Source organism: Ambystoma mexicanum, chromosome 14, assembly GCF_040938575.1.
Source record: "Ambystoma mexicanum isolate Mex_15411 chromosome 14, UKY_AmexF1_1, whole genome shotgun sequence".
Taxonomy (NCBI): Eukaryota; Metazoa; Chordata; class Amphibia; order Caudata; family Ambystomatidae; genus Ambystoma; species Ambystoma mexicanum.
The window spans coordinates 406,649,953-406,669,160 of record NC_090940.1 but is presented as its reverse complement, the minus strand read 5'-3'; the positions used below and the strand labels follow the sequence as shown (position 1 = coordinate 406,669,160).

The following is a 19,208-nucleotide window of genomic DNA, read 5'->3' as shown; positions in this document are numbered from 1 at the left end:
GAAGATGCTTCCACACAGCACCTCCCCACCAGCAATCACTGTAAATAAAAGAGTGATTCTAGAAGATGCTTCCACATACCACCTCCCCACCAACAATCACTGTAAATAAAAGAATGATTCTAGATGAAGTTTCTACACACCAACTCCCCACCAGCAATCACTGTAAATAAGAGTGAATCCAGTAGATGCTTCCACACACCACCCACCTCCCCACCAGCAATCACTGTAACCAAAAGACTGATTCTAGGTGCTTCCACAAACTACCTCCCCACTAGCAATCATGGTAAATAAAACACAGGTTTCAAGATGCCCCACCCCCACCTCTCCACCTGCAGTCACAGTAAAAAAAACACTGGTTCTAGAGGTTTCCACGCACCACTTCTCCACCAGCAATCACTGTAAACAAAAAAGTGATTCTAGATGCTTCCACACACCACCTCCCCACCAGCAATCACTATAAACCATTTCACAGCATTCAATAAATTAATACCAACACGCATTCGTTACAATAATAGAATACTGAAAAAGGCAAAACATTTTTTTACGAAAGATATGAAACATCTCTAATTTGTAGAGTTTAACAATTTAAAAAGCCAGTTTGATTCTCAATATTAGCACTTTTTAGTGCAATAAACTAACCAAAGAAATGGTCCGTCGGGTTCATTAAACTTCGTCCTCCGTTCCTTGTGCCCAGCACAAACAAAAGCAAAGAAAAAACCCACATTGTACAGGTGGCACTGTTGGCAAAAGTGATTCTACAATTGCAAATGACTTTGGAGGCAGACTCGTGCCGCCCACAGAGTCTGTAGTGACGTGGAAGACGCAGCTCTGATTCACAAAAGGATTCACACCGGGATGCACCACCTCTGTAGCACAATTTTCCCGAATCTGAATCCCCACTAGAGAGGCCTTATCAAGGCCTCCTGAGTATTGTTTGTCCTAAACAGAAACATTTCCATTTATGTGATATTTTCACACCTGAAGCGGGCGTGCAAATGAAAAATGTCATTTCCTAGAAGCCGAGCCGGTTAAGGCATGTCGCTCGCTGCCTGTATGCACCCAGCACCCAGGTGGGTGGCTTGGCCAGTGCAATGTGAGACCCTTCTTGCTTGCACGCACTTCAGTGAATGGGTGGGCGTGCTCCCTTGCAGCAGCCACTAGAGCAGAATTGGGGAGGCGCCTGCTCCCGCTTCTTATTTGCAAATTAACCACAGCAGGTATTTGCTGAGATGAATTCAGGAACGATTGTCCATGCTACAAAACAGGAGTGAACAAGGTTCTAGGAGCAGCTGGGCATTGGACTTTATATAAACTCTTTATGAAGAGAAATCAGAATAAAATACGAAACCCGTCAGTCAGGCTTTCAGCGCCCTTGTGTAAGCAGCTATTGATGGTCTGAGCTGAAATGAGATGTGGATGCTGATGAGCTAATGGGACTCCTCCACCATTCAGAGGTGATGGGGTACCAGAGGACTTGACAAGGTGAACACCATGGACGAAACAGACCACCTGTGCCGGCAAAAACGTTCCTAGTAGGGACTTACCCTACAAATAGTGGCACAGAAAAGCATTCAGACCCTAGTAGAAGGTAGCAGTGCCAAGTCCCCTCGACAATGAGATGACAGATTGATCGATGGAGCAGGCTTCTCAAAAGGAGGAAATTATGAGAAAGGTTTGTGGTTGTTGCCAAGTGGTTGAGATGGACAAACGTGGGTTCCGGCCCTAGTACGTGTGAATACTTGCCCTGAAGCATGCGGACCATACGCTTGTCCTTCAGTTACAAGTAGGGTGAAATTGGCTACATCTACAAGGCCTCTAGATGGCCATCGTAGGCTGCTCGTTGGCTGATATTCTAGGAGACTGAAATCCTGGGCTGCTTGAATGCTGATGATGTGACCTGGGGATTTCATTCGCTGTCTGCTTGCAGGGTGGTGTTCTCAGAGAATAAAATACTTGGCTGCTTGGAGAGTGGTGTTCTCAGAGATTGCAATAATGGTCTGCCCGCAGGCTAATTTTCCCAGAGATTGAAATCCTGGGATCTTTGGTGGCTCAAGTTCTGAGAGACTGAACTCATGGGCTGCTTGAAGACGGATGCTCTTGTAGATTTAAATAATGAAATGGCTGCTCAAAGGCTGATCTTCCCGGGGATTGAAATCATAGGCTGCTTGGAAGTGGATGTCCTCAGGGAACTAAAATACTGGATTACTTGGTGGCAGATGTTCTCGGAGATTAAAATCTAGGGCTGCTTGGAGGATGATTTTCTCAGAGTTTGAAATCATGGGCTGCTCGAAGGCTGATCTTCCCGGAGATTGAAATCACAGGTTGCTTGGAAGTGGATGTCCTTGGAGACTGAAATACTGAGTTGCTTGGTGGCAGATGTTCTTGGAGATTAAAATCTACGGCTGCTTGGAGGATGATTTTCTCAAGTGTTTGAAATCATGGGTTGCTCGAAGGCTGATCTTCCCAGGGATTGAAATTACAGGCTGCTTGGAAGTGGATGTCCTCGGAGACTGAAATACTGGGTTACTTGGTGGCAGATATTCTATGTTTGGTACAGAAGACCAATCAACGATGTGAGTTAACCATTAAAAGAGGACACTTGGGAGCTGAGAAGATAAAGAGTAGAATTACTCGACATGTACGCCATAACTCCTTTTGGAGGTGAAATGGCTTCTCAGCAAGGAAAACTGCATCTGTTTACTACGTTGCACAACTGAAGGTCTTAATAAGGAACATGAGATCCATGTTTTTCTGGGCTGATGTTTTGTATTTTCTCTTGGTTACCCATTTTTATATTGTTTGGAATGGGGAAAAAAGTTAAATATTTTACACTATTCTGTGTTTTGTTGAGTAACGTGACCATTACAATGATGACGTTTATCACTCCAATATGAATGAGTTCCCATGTTTCTGTGAATTATTCTATTTATTTGCTGGTCAGATAAAGACTATAGGGCATTAGGACACGTGCAATTTGCTCATCTAAAGTCTCCGCAATGAAGGATAAATCCTGCAAGGGCATTAACTATTAGGATTTATTATACTTAGTTCCCAATATGCTAAATGCTTGGAACCAGTTCCAAGTACCAAGGTATTTTTTTGCGTGATTAGAATGCATCAGCACTGCACATGGCAGGTTCAGGGCACATTTCTGTCTGTCCCGGTAAACGGTTTAGTTGCTACTGTACGACAACGCGTAATCACGTAATGGCCACGTACGTGCATTAACAGAAATACACTGCTGTAGTAAAATGCTGGCCCACGCAACTCAAAACATTCCAGACCGGACATCTGGAAATTTGAGTCCTTACAGGTATCGTAACTCTAATATTCCCTCAAGGCATTTGCATCACGTTGCAAGGGAAACTGCATGAATCTATAAACATATAACATTATTCATGTTATCCCTAGGAGATTCACTTGTTATATTGAAATCCATTGATGCGGGCAAACTTGCTGTAACAACAAACTCTTGAAACAACTTTCTATTCTATCGCGATATATTGTCACAAGGTAAGCGTAATGTTACCATAATCCCACAATTAGCCATGAGTACGTTAACAGCACATTATTCTTGAAGTAATCACCATTTGTATGTGATATTACTTCTACAGCAAAGACTATTACCAAATAGTGGGCAACTCTTTTTGAAACTATTCGGAGTACAGGGTAAGATTTTGAAATAATTTGTTAATTTGCTTGGGCCTTTTCATTAGGATACTCTCAGGAGTTATAAAAGCAAACAATTAACAACATTCTTCAAATGTATTGAATGTTTTACAGACTCATATGGCTTCGCCTGATGGCGAGTTTCCCTCTGGTATTTGGACTCGTCTATGTCACACACATAGTTTGAATTATTGCACTGGGCGTGGGAATCTAACCCGCAGTTATGGATCACGCCCGGGAGTGGGATGTTATTAATTTCAATGGGGATTTTACTCACTTTGGCCAATGCAAGTGCTTGGATGTACCAGCATGGGGATGTTTTCATATGGGCACTTTCGCCACAGTGGCCGTTTTCACCTATTATGGAGTATAATGATTGTACCAGTATAATAATTCAGTTTGTTTTCCAATTGTAATAATGTCTTTATAGTATTTAAGATTTGTATTTTCATGATCTGGAATTTTATTTCTCCGTGTTCCGTTTGTTTAATCCACCTGCATACCCATATTTCTCTCTGGTATGTACAATTCATTTATTTACTGTCCATGTTTATGTATATAATTCTGTACACTACATAACTCATGTGATTTGACTTGTTCAATTGATCATTGACTGATTGATGTTTTTATTATGAATCTGGTTTGTGGTATATTTGTGTGTGTAATAATTTGAACTAAATGATTGCCTTGATAAAGATGATGGGCCTCATTACGAGGTAGGTGGTAAGGGATTACCGGCACCGGTATGGACACAGGTGCCGGTAATCCCTTACCACCCTATTCCGAGATCCCTTAGCGGGTGCCTTCCTTAACGCCTGGTTTTACCAGGAGTTATGGAAGGGACCCGTTAAGGGACTTCAGAGCTAATAATGGTACCGCAAATTGCGGTACTGTTATTAGCCCATCCCCATTGAGCCCTATGGGGGCTCAAATGGGAATGGGGAATGGTTCCCGGAATGGGGACTTGCCAGGTCCTCCAAGGTTGGAATGACCCGGTAAGTCCCTATTTCGGGAACCCGGACCCGGAATGCGGTAAGGGGGTAGTCATGGTGTCAATAGCACCATGGCTACCTCCTACCTCGTAATGAGGCCCGATGTGTCGAAACACGTGTAGGCTGCTCAAGATTGACATGTCTGACTGTTCTAGAAAAATCAAAAAATCAGATTAAATAACCAAGTATGTTTTCTGCATAGCGTTTGTTACTAGTATTCTTTAGTGTTTGGTTTATTCTCTGTGGTATTGGGTAATGCCACTATGCTAGGCTGCAGCTGGCACAAAGATTGACCCATTATTGGTGTTTAGCGCACAGCGACTCCAGTTTACCCACTCACACAATTTCCACTGAACAGAGGCAAGTGTTAGAAATGTACAAATGGCCCAAATGCACATTGTGAATCAGGTCAGATGCTTTATATAGAGAAAAACACGTTTCGTCGAACAAAGGTCCCTCTTACTATTTAAAAAAAAGAAAAGAAAGGAGCAATGATATTACAGCACCACACTTTATAAAACATTGAAATCGGGAGGGGGAAGGTCAGAGTAAGCTCTTGGAAGTATCTTTTTTGCCGGTTCCCTAGTGCTTCCACTAGCCTTCCATCTCCAGAAATCTTTCTGATGTTAAAAAACGGCCATCACTGGCTTTAATTTGCCATCACAGCTTCCTGAATGCTTGGCGACCTGAAGGATGGTTCTTGTTAACTTTAGCCTCGTTCCATGTGGCTTCCTCACAGCCTCTGTGCCGTTTCCAGTCTCATTGATAAGCATGCAGTGCAACGGTTCTGGATTTTTAGCGCACACTTTCTCATCGCAGCTTTTATCCCCGCCGATTTGTTACCGATTATTTTACTGCAAAATGTGGGCGGAGACTCCCCATAACCCTCCTCATACCCATACCCCACCCCTCCCCCACCAGCCCCCAGTCCATATTCCCTTTCCCAAACACCCTCTACATTTAGCTTAAAAAGTCTCGATACCAGTGCGCCTGCTGTATCACACAGAATGCATGCAACACGTCTAAACGCCCAAATCCTTTTTAGTTTTCGCAATTGGTGATGGTTTACTAACTTATATACTACATTATTGCATTTGAATGCAGGTAGGGGAGCGATGGAGTGAGGAATTCGACCATCCGAATGGTGGGTGTGCGCTCGCCTGGGCTATTTTGAAATTTGATACTGTATCTTTTAGCAGATCATCTGAAGGCTTCACCAGAAGCAGAAGGAAGAACTCATTAGACCCTGGCTGCAGGTAAAGTCGGCCTTACATCTTCTGCCAGTGAATGAAGGCCAGGACCTCCAAGAGAGAAGCAAGATCCCGCCCTTAAACATCTCCCAAGGAACAGAGGGAGATACTGGCCCTCATTACGACCCTGGCGGAAAGTAACTGACATGACCGCCATAGCGTAAATAGCGTTTCCGCCATTGCACGATGGAGCAAAGTGCGGCCAATCCCGACCCATCGGGCACGAGCACCACGCCATGGCGGAAGTGCAAAGTCCGCGATGGCGGAAATGACCCCAAAACGGCCCATACCGCCGTCGTACGGCGCCCTAGGTGCAATTCCGCCACCCATCTTAGCGGTCACCGTAATGAGCGGTCAGCGCAAATTACGGTCACCGTAAAAATACGGAAACGGAAGCAAAAACATGGGGCCGGAACGGGAAACAGGACGCCGTACACCTATAAAATCAGAATCCCAACACAACCATTAAAAACCGACCCTGAGACACATCCCAACCCGTTAGCCACCCCATAATAAAAAAGAAAAATGGGAAAAGTTGCTAAAAAAGCATGCGATCGCAAGCGGCAGGTCCACTTCTCCCATGAGGAACTCACCGTGCTCACAGAGACCCTCCAGGAGAACGCTGCCGTCGTCTTCTCGACGCAAATGACCAGGACGGCACTTGCGAACAAGAAGGACATATGGGCCCTGGTGGCACAGCGGGTAAGTGCGGTGGGGACCGCACCCCGCAACCCACAGCAATGCAGGAAGCGATGGGACGACTTGCGGATACGCGTCCGGAGCATACTTTCAGCCAACCGCAACATTGCCACAGCTACCGGGGGAGGATCTGATTCACCCATCAAGTTGACCCCCTGGGAAGAAATCTGTGCCTCCACCATTGGAATGGAGAGCATAGAGGGAGTCGGAGGGATGGAGAAAGGAGTGCAGACATCCGAAGAATCAGGTAGGTGGGCCAAATTAAACAACGCTAAATCCACAAAGTCCAATCATGCGAAGCACCATGTGTCCCCATAGTGCAATAGAAACACATGTCCAGGGGAACGTCCACATACATTGCCATGAAAGCGCCCTGTAAAAGTCAGATTAAATACATAAATAAGTAAAAATCCTAAAAACACCCTCTGCATGTGCAGCATGCACACCCTAACTGCAGGCTGCAAAATAACTGCACCCTCAATCCACACGAAAATGAGACCTCCCCCAAGGCCCTGACCCAAATCACCCTCAGGTACCACCCCAATGCATGTGATACATTGCCATTCCAACTACAACAGACCCATAAATAACGCATGCCCTCCTTTACTCCACCACAGGGTCCGAATCAAACGACGAGCTTCAGGACACCCCTACCAGCACACCTGCAAAGAGGGCCAAGACCAACGCCCAAAGACCCTCCACCTCAGCTGCACGGATCAAGACACGTCAGCAGCACGAATCGAGTGGCAGCACACTGGAGGGGACATCAACAGGCACCCCAGCAGCCAGCATGTCCACAACAGCAGCACCACAGGTCCCCCCAATGGATGCCACAGAAGGCACTGCTTCTGGTGGCAGCAGCACCATAGGTGACACTGCTTTCATGCCAGCATGCTCCGACACAGAAAACGGTGCTGTAGATGTAGGATCCATCCATGACCTGTCCCAATCCCCCTGTATGTTTCATCCCGTACACCATGAGGAAACCACGCAGGGGCACCCACAAGACGACGACTGGCCAACCCCCACAAGGCCTGTGGCAAGGCAACATGAGGTGATCAGCCCCTCTGTGACACCACCGGAAATGGGCATGGCCCAGCAGAGGCAACAGTCCCTCGAGCAGATGATAGTGCAACAGCAGCAACTGGCCACGCTCCTCAAGGAGCATGCTGATGAATGTGGGGGTTCTAAGGCAGCCATTGAAACATCTACTGAGACACTTAGGGCAGAAATGGAGCGAAGTACAGAGACACTAAGGGCACAAATTGAGGGAAGCACCGAGAGCCTGAGGGGGGAACTGCATGCGACGTCCAAAGATGTATGTGGTGAACTTGCCGCTGTGCGCCGTGTGCTCACTGAGCTCTCACAAACCCTTAGGGACATGCATGGACGTGAGCAGGCAGAGACATCATCCGTTGCAAGTTCCGTCCAGGGCAGCCCCCAACGCAGATCTGGGAGGAACCTGCGCTCCACAGGCAGGGGTGCCCCTGACACCCGGAGAGGGGGCTTGCAATAGCGTCTGACCAATGACAATGAGCATCTCTGGACACTGGTGTTCTGGGGGGAGGTAGGAGGGTGGAGGGGGTGTGTAGGGTTCTTCCGGGTGGCGGGTCGATTGGGTGTGTAATACCATTTCACATTTGCAATACATATACACACATTAATCCAATGAGATGTGTGGACATTGATCTTTGTGTACGAGGCCTTTCTTGGCGTACAGGCCACATTGTGCATGTTCCCGACACACACAGTGCTACAAGTCCCGTGTCCATGTAACAGCCACCAGGCGTGAGTACTAGAAGCATGCATCTATGATATTCTGACGAATCTCACGGGCCTCCTGTGCCTCGCGGACTCCTTGAGGTGCTGCCACATCCCCACCCTCATCATGACCATCTTCAGGTGCTTGCAGTTCTGCGTCAGGGGGCATGGGCACATTTCTACGTACGCACATGTTGTGTAGCATTACACATACCATGACCATCTTTGCAACCTTCTCATGGCGATACAGGAGTGCCCCGCCAGACCTGCTGAGGCAGCGGAAACGAGCCTTCAGTAGGCCGAATGCCTGTTCTATGACTACACGGGTATGTGAGTGGGCATGGTTGTAGTCCTCCTCATGCTGGTTCTGTGGGTTCCGGATTGGTGTAAGGAGCCATCTCTTCAGTGGATACCCGGCATCACCTGTATGTGGACAAAGAAGGATGTATGTGGAATAACATTGCTACGTACGCATCCCCCCCCCTTCCTGCCACGTCATTGACGCATCACCTACCCCACATTCACATGCATTAAATGAGACTCACCGAGTAGCCAGGATCGGTGCCCTGCGTGTCGCTCCATGTCCATGTAGCGTGGTACTGTAGAGTTCCTCAAGACCATAGAGTCATGGGTTGATCCTGGAAATCGTGCACAACAATGTGTAAAGATCCTGTTGGAGTCACACACCATTTGTACATTGATAGAATGATATTGTTTCCGGTTGCGGTACTGGACCTCCATGGCATGTGGGACAACCAATTCCACATGGGTGCAGTCGATGGCACCAATGCAACCCGGTATGCCGCCAAGTGCATGGAATCCCACTTTTGCGTTTGTGAGCTCCTTCTCCGAGCGTGGTAAACAGATGTAGTCGTCTGCGTGCTTCAGGAGGGCATCAAGCACTTGGAATAGTGTCCGTGACAATAGTGGCTGTGAAATGCCATGCAACTGTCTGACTGTGTGCTGGTAGGTGCCTGTGGCCAGGAAGTGGAGTACAGACACCACCTTCAGTAGGGGTGGGATGGCGGTTGGGCTATCTATCATGCTGACAAGGTCAGCGTGTGTCATGTCGACAATGGCGGTTATGGTGTCCCGGTCCAAACGGTAGAGGGTGTGGATCTGCTCAGCAGTGAGGTTGAACGGATTGGCACGGAGGCGTGGGATTGCGGGCTGCCTGCGTGGTGGTAGTGGCTGTGCTGGTGGGCCTTGCTGCCCCTGCCTTGCCCTCCTCCTCCTCCTCCTCCTGCGTCTCCTCTGTGCGGCAAGTTGTTGCAGTCGTTGTTGTTCATCTTCTTCTTGGAGTTGGAGTACTTGCAGTGCTATCAGGTCCCCCAGGCCCAACATCGCTAGTCCTGTCGGTAGCATTTGGGAGTGGGTGTGGTTGTGGGAGGGGTTTGGGTGTGCAATTTATGTGTTTTCAGGCTGTGTAGCCTCCACCTGTGGTGATTCATTTCACCTGTGCCAGCTGCAATTACTTTTGGGCGAGCACGTCCCGCACACAACGCTGCTATTAGACGCATGGCATCTTGCAATTACAATCATGTATATGATCCCGATGGCAGTGAAATATTGGTTAATATGTTGATTCTGCTATGGTCCCATTGTTTCACATACTATTTCTGCAGTCGCGGACAAACTTGTGAAGGGTCAGTGGAATGTAGTACTCGATCAACGGTGGACCCTCATGCAGCACTGTACCGACGTTCACCGACGGGCGGGGAGTCCCATTAGTGATTGAAGCCAGTTGCCATTTTCACACACAGCCGCACTACATAGATGTATTTGTGAATCCAAGCGTTCACAGATGCCTTTTCGACGTGATGTTGCAAATGAGGAATTCGAAGGACAGCGCTTTTGCTTTTCAACAAGCGTCGAGGAGACGCCCACAGATCTGACTGCAAATGTAACGTTCTATTGTTGAATGTCCTTGGGACAGGGCCCATGACGAGAATGCAATGTTTGATGTGAATTGAATGGGATGCGCAATAGCGTAGTGGACGATGAGGCAGGACGTCCCCAAATACATGTTACTTCACTACACTAGTGAACCGGGCAGGAGCACAGTGGATTTTGCAGACTGCATTACGCACAGACTCAATGGAAATTTCAAATGTAATGTGAGTAAATATTCAGGCGTTTCTATTCCAGGATGAGGGAATGATGAATGGATGCATGGACAGATGATTTAATTGAGAGTTTGTCATGTGCATGGCTTTTTGATATCTATCCCCTTCCCCTGCGCTATGTGATGCAAAGCTGCCATAGTGGGTCCATCATCTGTCTGCCCTTGTTGAACCCTCCCTGTCTCGACGCGCCTTCAAACACTTGTGTCTCTGCACGTTACTAATCACATCTAATGGATTCTGTTTTGACAGACGCATGCACACATACACTCGTTAGTAATAGTGTATTGAGTTCGATTTATGTCGTTATGATTCGCAAGTGATTTTTTGGTGGCATTAATCCTTTTGAGTTTGCTAGCATGCATATGGTTGTATATTTAGTGTGTTGAATGAACTGAGTAATTAATATGAAGTTCGGATGCCCATGCTATTATTTTTTTCTTTTGGGTGACAGGTATCTCCTCCCCTTTTGCCGCTGCCATCTGTACGCCACTCCTGCAGATGGATTTTACACTCGACACCTGCAGCTTCGAGTTAATCAGTGGAGCACCATTACGATCTTATGGGACGATCGCCAATGGGCCACATGCCCTTACGCAGTACTAGTGGCTAGGAGCAACATATGTACCTTTCAGCTGGACTAGTGCCTACTTCATGGGACTGCCCTGCGGTTCTAGGCGCTTCCGTGTTGCCTTTTTGGTCGTAAATGTAGGCCCTGTGTACCATGAAGGAACAGGGCGTCACACAAGTAGAAGCTGGTCATTCATTGCGGATGCAGCCCACAGTGATGGAAGTCATTTGGGAGTTAGTTTGCGAATAGCTGTATGGGCTTGGTGATTTGGATGTGCATTAAAATTATGTTCAGATATTGACCGTGTGGCCTTATTCTTTACTAGTGATGTAGCATATTCCGATTTGTGGCGCGATGTATTGTGAGATGGGTTCCGGCTTCTGAGTGGAGTTGCGTGGTACTGTACTGGCCGCGTTTGCCTACGTGGAGTTGTGCAATGTGGGCAGGGAGTGGAGTACAGGCACTCAGTAGTGCCATGTACGGTTGGTTCGCGATGCCGTAGTTCTCACCATGGCGGAAAGGTACTTTCCGCCATGCTTGATGGCGTTGAGTACATGTCCGCTAGGGTCAGAATTCGCGTACCGTTGCGCCATGGCGGAAATTACGGTTTTGCAAGGCGCGCGTGCTTGGTGCAGTTAGCGTTGGCGTTCACTACGGTGTCGCTAATGGCATCGTACTTTACGGTGACGGGTCATGATCGCAACGAGCGGTATTCGATGGCGGTTTTTCATTTCCGCCTTCGTTTTTGGAATTCCGCCAGGGTCGTAATGAGGCCCACTGAATCCAGAGGACCCTCCAGCAGCTCCAGAACCTGGACCCAGCCAGCACACAGCGGGCCCTACTAAGCTCTGCAGCAAGCTTCCTATGTGAGAAGTGCCAGAGAGTCTCTGAACCAAGCCAAGGACAAACACTCTCCTTAGCATTGGGCCGTCTGCCTTAAAGGACACAAGCCCAGTGAAGAAGCTAGGAAGAGTGCATCGACAAGCATCTACCGACGTCCGCCTTAAAGGGATAGCTATAACACTAGCTATCCCCAAGAAAAAGAAACAAAAATATAACAGTATAGAGCAGACCAATCTCCAACAGCCGGTCCTGGGGACCCTCAAAGTCTGCCTACTGAATACCCGGTCCCTCAGTAAACACTCAGAGAATATCCATGACCTTATTATATAAGAAAAGTTAGATATGTTATTCCTTACAGAAACATTGCTTAAAGAGCCAATTGGACCTGTATGTTATGATAGGTTATTTATAACGCGCCTAATAGAGGTTTCTAAGCGCGGATCCAGGGATCGAACCTGTGTGGTTCCATGTCATCTTGTTGCCAAGGCGAGCACGTTGCCGCTGAGCTATCCTCCCGAGGCATGCAATAAAGCAGTCCCAGAAGGATACACCTTATACCACCAGATCAGGGATAAAGTGGCAGGAGGCGGAGTAGCCTTAATTGCAAGAGAGTCATTCAGCCTTTTTAAAGACTCAATGTCCTGCACTGGCTGTGAAACACTCCACATTAAATCCTCCCCAACCCCTAGAGTGTGCATCAATTTTATTGTACTTTATAGACCTCCCTCCCTCGTTTCAGACTTTAGCTGTGAGATTACCCAGTAGCTTAATGCACTGAAATCTATTAACTCCTCCTCAATCTTAGTCAGCGATCCCAACAGATGGTATCAAAATCCCCTGGATAAAGAGGCCATCAGCCTCGAAAAGTCTTTAAAAAACATTGACTTCTCAGTTCAGAATAACGAACCTACCACCATGAAGGGCAATCAGTTGGAATGGGTAGTAACACACAACCTTACTATTCAGAACATATTAACCCAGCCATGTATTTGGTCGGATCACTTCAAAGTTATTTTTGAGATCTGTCTACCAGACGCACCCAGCCATAAACATAGTCCTCATATTAGAACTAAGAGTAGAAATTTCAAAGGTATAGGCCCAGAACAGCTAGAACCCTGCCTCCGCCAAATAGGCAAATGCTTTCAAACTGGGGACTCATGCGAGCCATTACTACAATACTACACAAATCATATATCAGAGATGGTAGATCAATATGCCCCTCTTAAATCTAAAATGGTCAGAAAAATCAGCAACCATCAAAGCTGGTTCAACAGCACACTTCGGGACTTTAAGATAGAGAAACGACGACTAGAAAGAATCTGGAAAAAAGATCTCTCACCCGAATCCAAGGAACAATGGAATCGGGCGAATGTCAAATATAGAAGCTGCATCAGAAATGCTAAAGCAGAACACTACAATAAGCAGATTGAGGCCGCACCTAATGCAGCCAGTAAGCTTTTTGACATTCCCCAATCCCATGAGAAACCTAAATCCATGTCCCCCCATATACTCCAACGGAGGAGGACTGCGAAATCGTAAAAAAGGCCTTTAAAAATAAAACTAAAAAAGCCAGAGAAGCCATCATCCTGGCCAGAGAAACCGTTAAGGAATTTGATCTTCCTAATGCGGCCAATTTACATTCCTACGAATCAGATAATTGTAACTTTCAACCAATCTCAAAAGCTGAGATGGTGAAGGTGCTAGCCAGATGAAACCATCCTCCTGCGCTGAAAATCTTATCCCTCCCAAAATTATCGTGGAAAACAAAGAACTGTTTTCCCCAGTGCTATCCAAGATAATCAATGCTTCCTTCCACGATGGTAAGATTTCTAAAGCCATAAAAAAAGGTGACTATTACACCACTGTTAAAAAAACCAGGCCTGGATCCTAAAGATCCCAGTAATATGTGCCATATTACTAATACCAATTTTGCATTAGAAATCATGGACAAAATCTCTACAGGACAACTGCAGGCACACGTGCAAGCCAACAACATCATGCATATGAGCAGCAGTCGGGCTTCCGTGCTTCCCACAGCACGGAAACTGCAATGTTGGATCCTCAAACACGCATGCTGTCCATAGTAGACAAGGGCAAAACAGGGATCCTAATGCTCCTGGACCTAAGTGCTGCCTTTAACCTCGTTAACCATACACTGTTACAACACGTTCTGGAGAAAACAGCGGGATGCTCCAAGGCAGCCTTGGCATGGTTAGCATCTTTTCTCACAGACCGTGTATCCAGAATACATTGGGAAGAGAAGTTTTCAACATCTACCCCTATAAGTGCAGGTGTACCACAGGGTGCTAGTATCTCCCCTCTTCTCTTCAACCTATTCATGAAATATCTATGTGTACTCCTAGAATCCATCTGCGTTCATTTTACTAACTACGCCGATGATACATAGTTAGTGTTTGAGCTGGAGGGAGTATATCAACTAGATACGGAAAAGATTACAACCATCTGATAGACAAATGGATGGAAGACAATTGGATGTGCTTGAATAGCAAAAAAACTGAGCTCATGATTTTTGGCTCCAATCAAGCAAGGGGTAAGCTCGGTAAAGAATTCGAAGAGTGTATTCTTAAAGACTCATGCATTAAGGTGGTCTCCCATGTTAAAACACTTGGGATGATGCTGGAGGCGTCCCTGGGATCAGAATCCCAAACAAACTATCTTCACAAAAATAATGCATATTATATTAGGCTACTGAGAGCTATACGCCCTCTTCTAACAGAAAATAATGCGGCCACAATAGCCAGCACATTATACTGGTGCGCCTTGACTATGGCAACTCACTGTTGCTGGGAGCTTCCAAAAAATGCATCAGTAAATGCCAGATAATGGAGACTAATGCAGTCGGGGTCATAAAAGGGACTGACAGAAGAAGCCATGTGACAGAGGCTAGAAGATCTCTCCAATGGCTTAGAGTTGAGGAGAGAATCCTCTTTAAATCTATGACTCTAGTACACCGATGTTTGTATGGAGTGGCCCCATCTTATCTTAGATCCAAGTTCACACGATATATCCCTAAAAGGGCCCTAAGATCTCAAACATCAGGCAAGTTACAGATACCCCAGGCATCCCGAACTATGGGTGCTGGGAAAACTTTCCCGGTTCGGGCAGCTCAGCAGTGGAACAACCTTCCAGTAACTCCAAGAGCAGAGCCAAATCTTTCAATCTTTAGAAAAAATCTGAAGACCCATCTCTTCAAATAATGTGCCACTCCCTAGCCTTCCAGTCTCCGTTCGCCTAACATAAATTTGTCTCTCTGCGCCCTGATGCCTGCGGGCTACCGAAGCATTACAAACAAATAAATAAAATAAAAAATACAAATAAAAGGAAATTTTCGAGCCAGTCGAGTTCCTCGAGCTGCAACCTACTGCAACGCTGATTGTTACTATGCCGCAGTCGCAAAAGCTAAAACAACTCAACCAGTGCTTCAGAACCGCCGACCAGCACTGAGACAACAATTCCAGACCCCGAGCCGCTGTGCAGCCGTCAGTCCAGCTTTGCTCACCGAACTGTTTGCCTCCTGATACTCACATCGGTCTCCCGTCTGGAACTCTGTTGCAGAAGCTGCATAGCGCACTGAAAACGACTCGACCCTGTCGAGCACCAAGAACTCTGACAGCAGAAGGTACATTGTGGTTCTGTCCACCTGGTCCTTCTTCGAAGGCCCTTAGTGACATTTTATGACCGATTGCTCTCTTTGTGGTCAAACCAAGTATTCTTGAACAGTTGCGATTAATTGTATTTTTGCTGTGCTGCGACTAACCAATGATCCAAGACCTTTCGGCGATAAGCCTGTCTTCCGTCCACGTTTCCAAAATTGGACAAGGTGGTTTATAATTTGCTTGTGTTTCCAATCTGTTTTGATCCCTTCTGGTGTATTAGAAGGGGTGGGCTGATTGATGGTTTAGAAACTGATATTCATCCCTGCACCACATGTGCCCCGGAAGTTTATTAGTCACAGATGGGATGTTAAGAATGACGCACAGCTTATGGGCATTGTTTGGGTATTTACCCACACACTGGCCGCTAATAGCCATGCTTCCGCCAATGGTCACCCTCCAAGCCCCCACTACCAGCCCTTCCCAGCCAAAACGCAGCCTTCTAGGATCTCTTTTTGCTCTCTCTATCACACATCAGACTTTCTGCTGTGCACTACCTGCCATTGATATTTCTGAGCAGTCTTCTGAGAATCAATGGCTTAAATGCTACTGTAAAGGAGCTCCTTGTGTAATAAAAATGTCTTAACCGGAAGACCAACAGGGGCGCGGGCAGTAATGGCCACATGAACAGTTTGTTCTGCTTTCCAATGCCATAATGAGGGCTCCATCGCGGCCAAGACGTGGACCTTCATCCATTATCCCCTGATTTGTAAAGGCCAGGAGAGCTACAGAGGCGGCCTAGCAGTGATTGTGTGGAAGGTCAGAGCTAAAGACCTCTGCAGCTGCGTGGCTCAAGAAGAACAGGTGGAGGGCCCCCAAGAGGAGGCAAAGCCATGCTGATGCTGCGATCGTCGGAAGGGGCCGGCGACTGAAGAATGACACCAGGAGTTGTGGAGTCAGGGGGAGCCTCACTGGATCAGGCCTGGTATCCAAACATGGAGGCCCACACTTCCAGAGCAGAGGAGTCCTGGGCAGACCTGTGCCAGGGTGGTTTGGCTGGTGGTATGCGGCCTCTGGAGGCATAAGAATCAAGGTCCGTGGCCGGGGGAGAGAGACATTGCAGTGGCCTGGCCCTTTTGTGGGGAAGCCCTGGTGAGGACGGAAGTGCAGGCCAACGGTACCTCGGGCCAGCTGGGCTCATCATCAGAGTTTCGCAGAAGTCCCACTGGCCATGTGGAGAGTAGAAACTGGATGAGAGAGAGCTAGGGGACAGGAAGCGTCCCAAGTCTCCACTCAGAGGATGAAGGAGGACAAGCTTCAACAGTCAGGTGCTTCCCAGGGGAGGCAGACTTGGACTTGGACTGACACCCTCAGTTGCTTGGTGTCTGCCAATGCCCCCTGCTTCTCAGCGCACCTGATGCTAGTACGGATTCCCTCCTAGAGAATGAGGGTGAGTCGGACCGCGGCTCATAGGATATAAAGTGCTTCAAAGGGACCCACGCTGTTGCATGGGGGTGCACAGAGGGTGCTAGGCTGAGTCACACTCTGTGGGGTGGGGGCAGATGGATCCAGCCAAGGGACATCCTTGGGAGGCAAGGTGAAGGCAAGCAGATAGATGCTCAACCTCAGTCCTCCGATGGAGGGCTGGGAGCCCAACCAATGGATATGATCAAGGAACAGGTAAAGAACGTTGAAGAGAAAGTAGAGGCCCTGCAGAACAATCTGTTGTCAGTGGAGGTGTTGGGAGGCGAGGATGGAGGTGAGGATTGAAGAACAGGAGCTCAAGGAAAGGGAAACAAGGAGCCAAGTCCCACCTGCTCTCAGTTCTGAGTAGCCCACTGGCCTCTACAGATCATATTGTTTGTGCTAGGTCTCGCTATAAGAAGGTACTGACCAAAAAAAAGTGCCATAGAAGATGAGGCATGCGATACGTGTGTTAGTACCAAGGACTACGATGCAAAACTCTTTTGGGAAATTGCAAATCGTGGTCCATTTTATACATTTAATCAGGAAATTCGGGTCTGTAATTCATCGGATAAGGCTTGGCTGGATCATTTCTCATCCTTATATAGTGTATGCTGAGGGGAAGTGCATTATGGTTCCGCTACCCCGGATAGAACGGGGAATTTGGTGGTAGGTGGCGACGATGCAAGGATCGTATGCACATTGGATGAAATACTGAAAGCTATTGGCTGTCAGCGTTGTAACTGGGCACCAGGACCAGATCATGTCCCGGCCGATTTGTTTGTCATGGTTCTGGATTTTTGGGCCCCTCTACCAACTCAGGGTTTTAATGCAATCTGCACCGGGGGCACGGTACCTCCTTCCTGGTCACGTGCCATTCTCCAGCCAATATATGAAGAAGGGCTATCCCCTGCCTCATATAGGCCATTATCGTTACTGGATTCCCTTTTTTAAATCTTGGGTCATGCTATTCTTGCTAGGTTAAAGGAGAGGGTTATAGGCAATGGGGTTCTCCCATTGGTGAAGTTGAGATTGCGGTCGGGTTTGGGTACAGCCGAGCAGTCCCTTAACCTCGATTTGGTAGTCGCACATTTCATCTATATAAAGCAGGAACCAATGTATCTGGCATTCATGGAGCTGAGCACGGCTTTTGATAATGTCTATCGTGCCAGGTTGTGGTACATGCTCGTATCCATGAATTGCGCCCCTCTCCTGCCCCCCCCCCCCCAACACCCCAGCTGTGGTGAGCCTCCTGGCCAGATTGCATATCTCGACACAGGCTAGTGTCAGGAATGGTACCAATGTGTGATGCACAGGCTCCTTTGCAGTGGAATTAGGGGTGCACCAGGGCTGTGTCTTGGCCCCCCTTCTCTTCTGTTTGCATATCAATGGCTTATATGAACATTTACTCAGATCCTCGGCCGATGTACCCAGGATGGGTGGGATGGCCTCTGCCGGTCCTGATATATGCAGATAATACCGTTTTGATGGTGCGTACCCGAGAGTTTTGCAAAGACATATTTCTGATTATGGTTGTTTCATGGATGGTCTGGATCTAGTGGTAAATGCAGAGAAGTTGGCAGTGATTGCCTGTTGGAGGAGGAGGCGCTTGGTGAAAGTCAGGGCCATTTACTGCAAGAGTGCTGTGATCCCCAGAGTCAATAATTTCGACTATTTGGCAGCCAGAATCTCTTGTAATCTTGGCCCCACCCCTCATGTGAGCAAACAGGCTGTTCGATTTAAGCAGGCAATGGGAGGGGTCATTAGGTCCATGGCCATGTTTAGAGTCAGACCAATTGATTTGCTGTTCCTGTTGTACAATGGTAAAGCGGCCTTGGTTGCCAGTTTTGGGCTGGATTAGTGGAGTTATTCCAATGTCAACTGTATTTAAACAGTGGAGAACCACTTCAAGAAAATGCTGGGCCTGCCGCCCTCAACTCTGAATTTTGGAATACATCTATAACTGGGTTGCAGGCTGATTGGTGATGTGGTTTCTCTGTAGCCCGTTCTTCACTGGCTCGGGCTATAGAGTAATGAGAGAGCAACCTTTACCCATGAGCTTATTAACCTTATGATTGTTAAAGCTACCTGTGGTAAGGTCTCATGGCTGTGCTACATTAGGAAACAAACGATGGAGCTTACTATCATACATTGATTTCCGCCGCTTAATGTGTTATCTCAAGGTTAGTAAGACTGCTGACCAGCCATTTCCATGAGCATTT

The 19,208-nt window shown here is 47.3% G+C and overlaps 1 protein-coding gene across 3 annotated transcripts in view; it reads right to left on the bottom strand.

Annotated features, from left to right (window-relative positions):
* The window catches only part of BAHD1 (bromo adjacent homology domain containing 1), an 841,837-nt gene that overhangs the window by 395,997 nt on the left and 426,632 nt on the right, over positions 1 to 19,208 (bottom strand). The window lies entirely within an intron of this gene.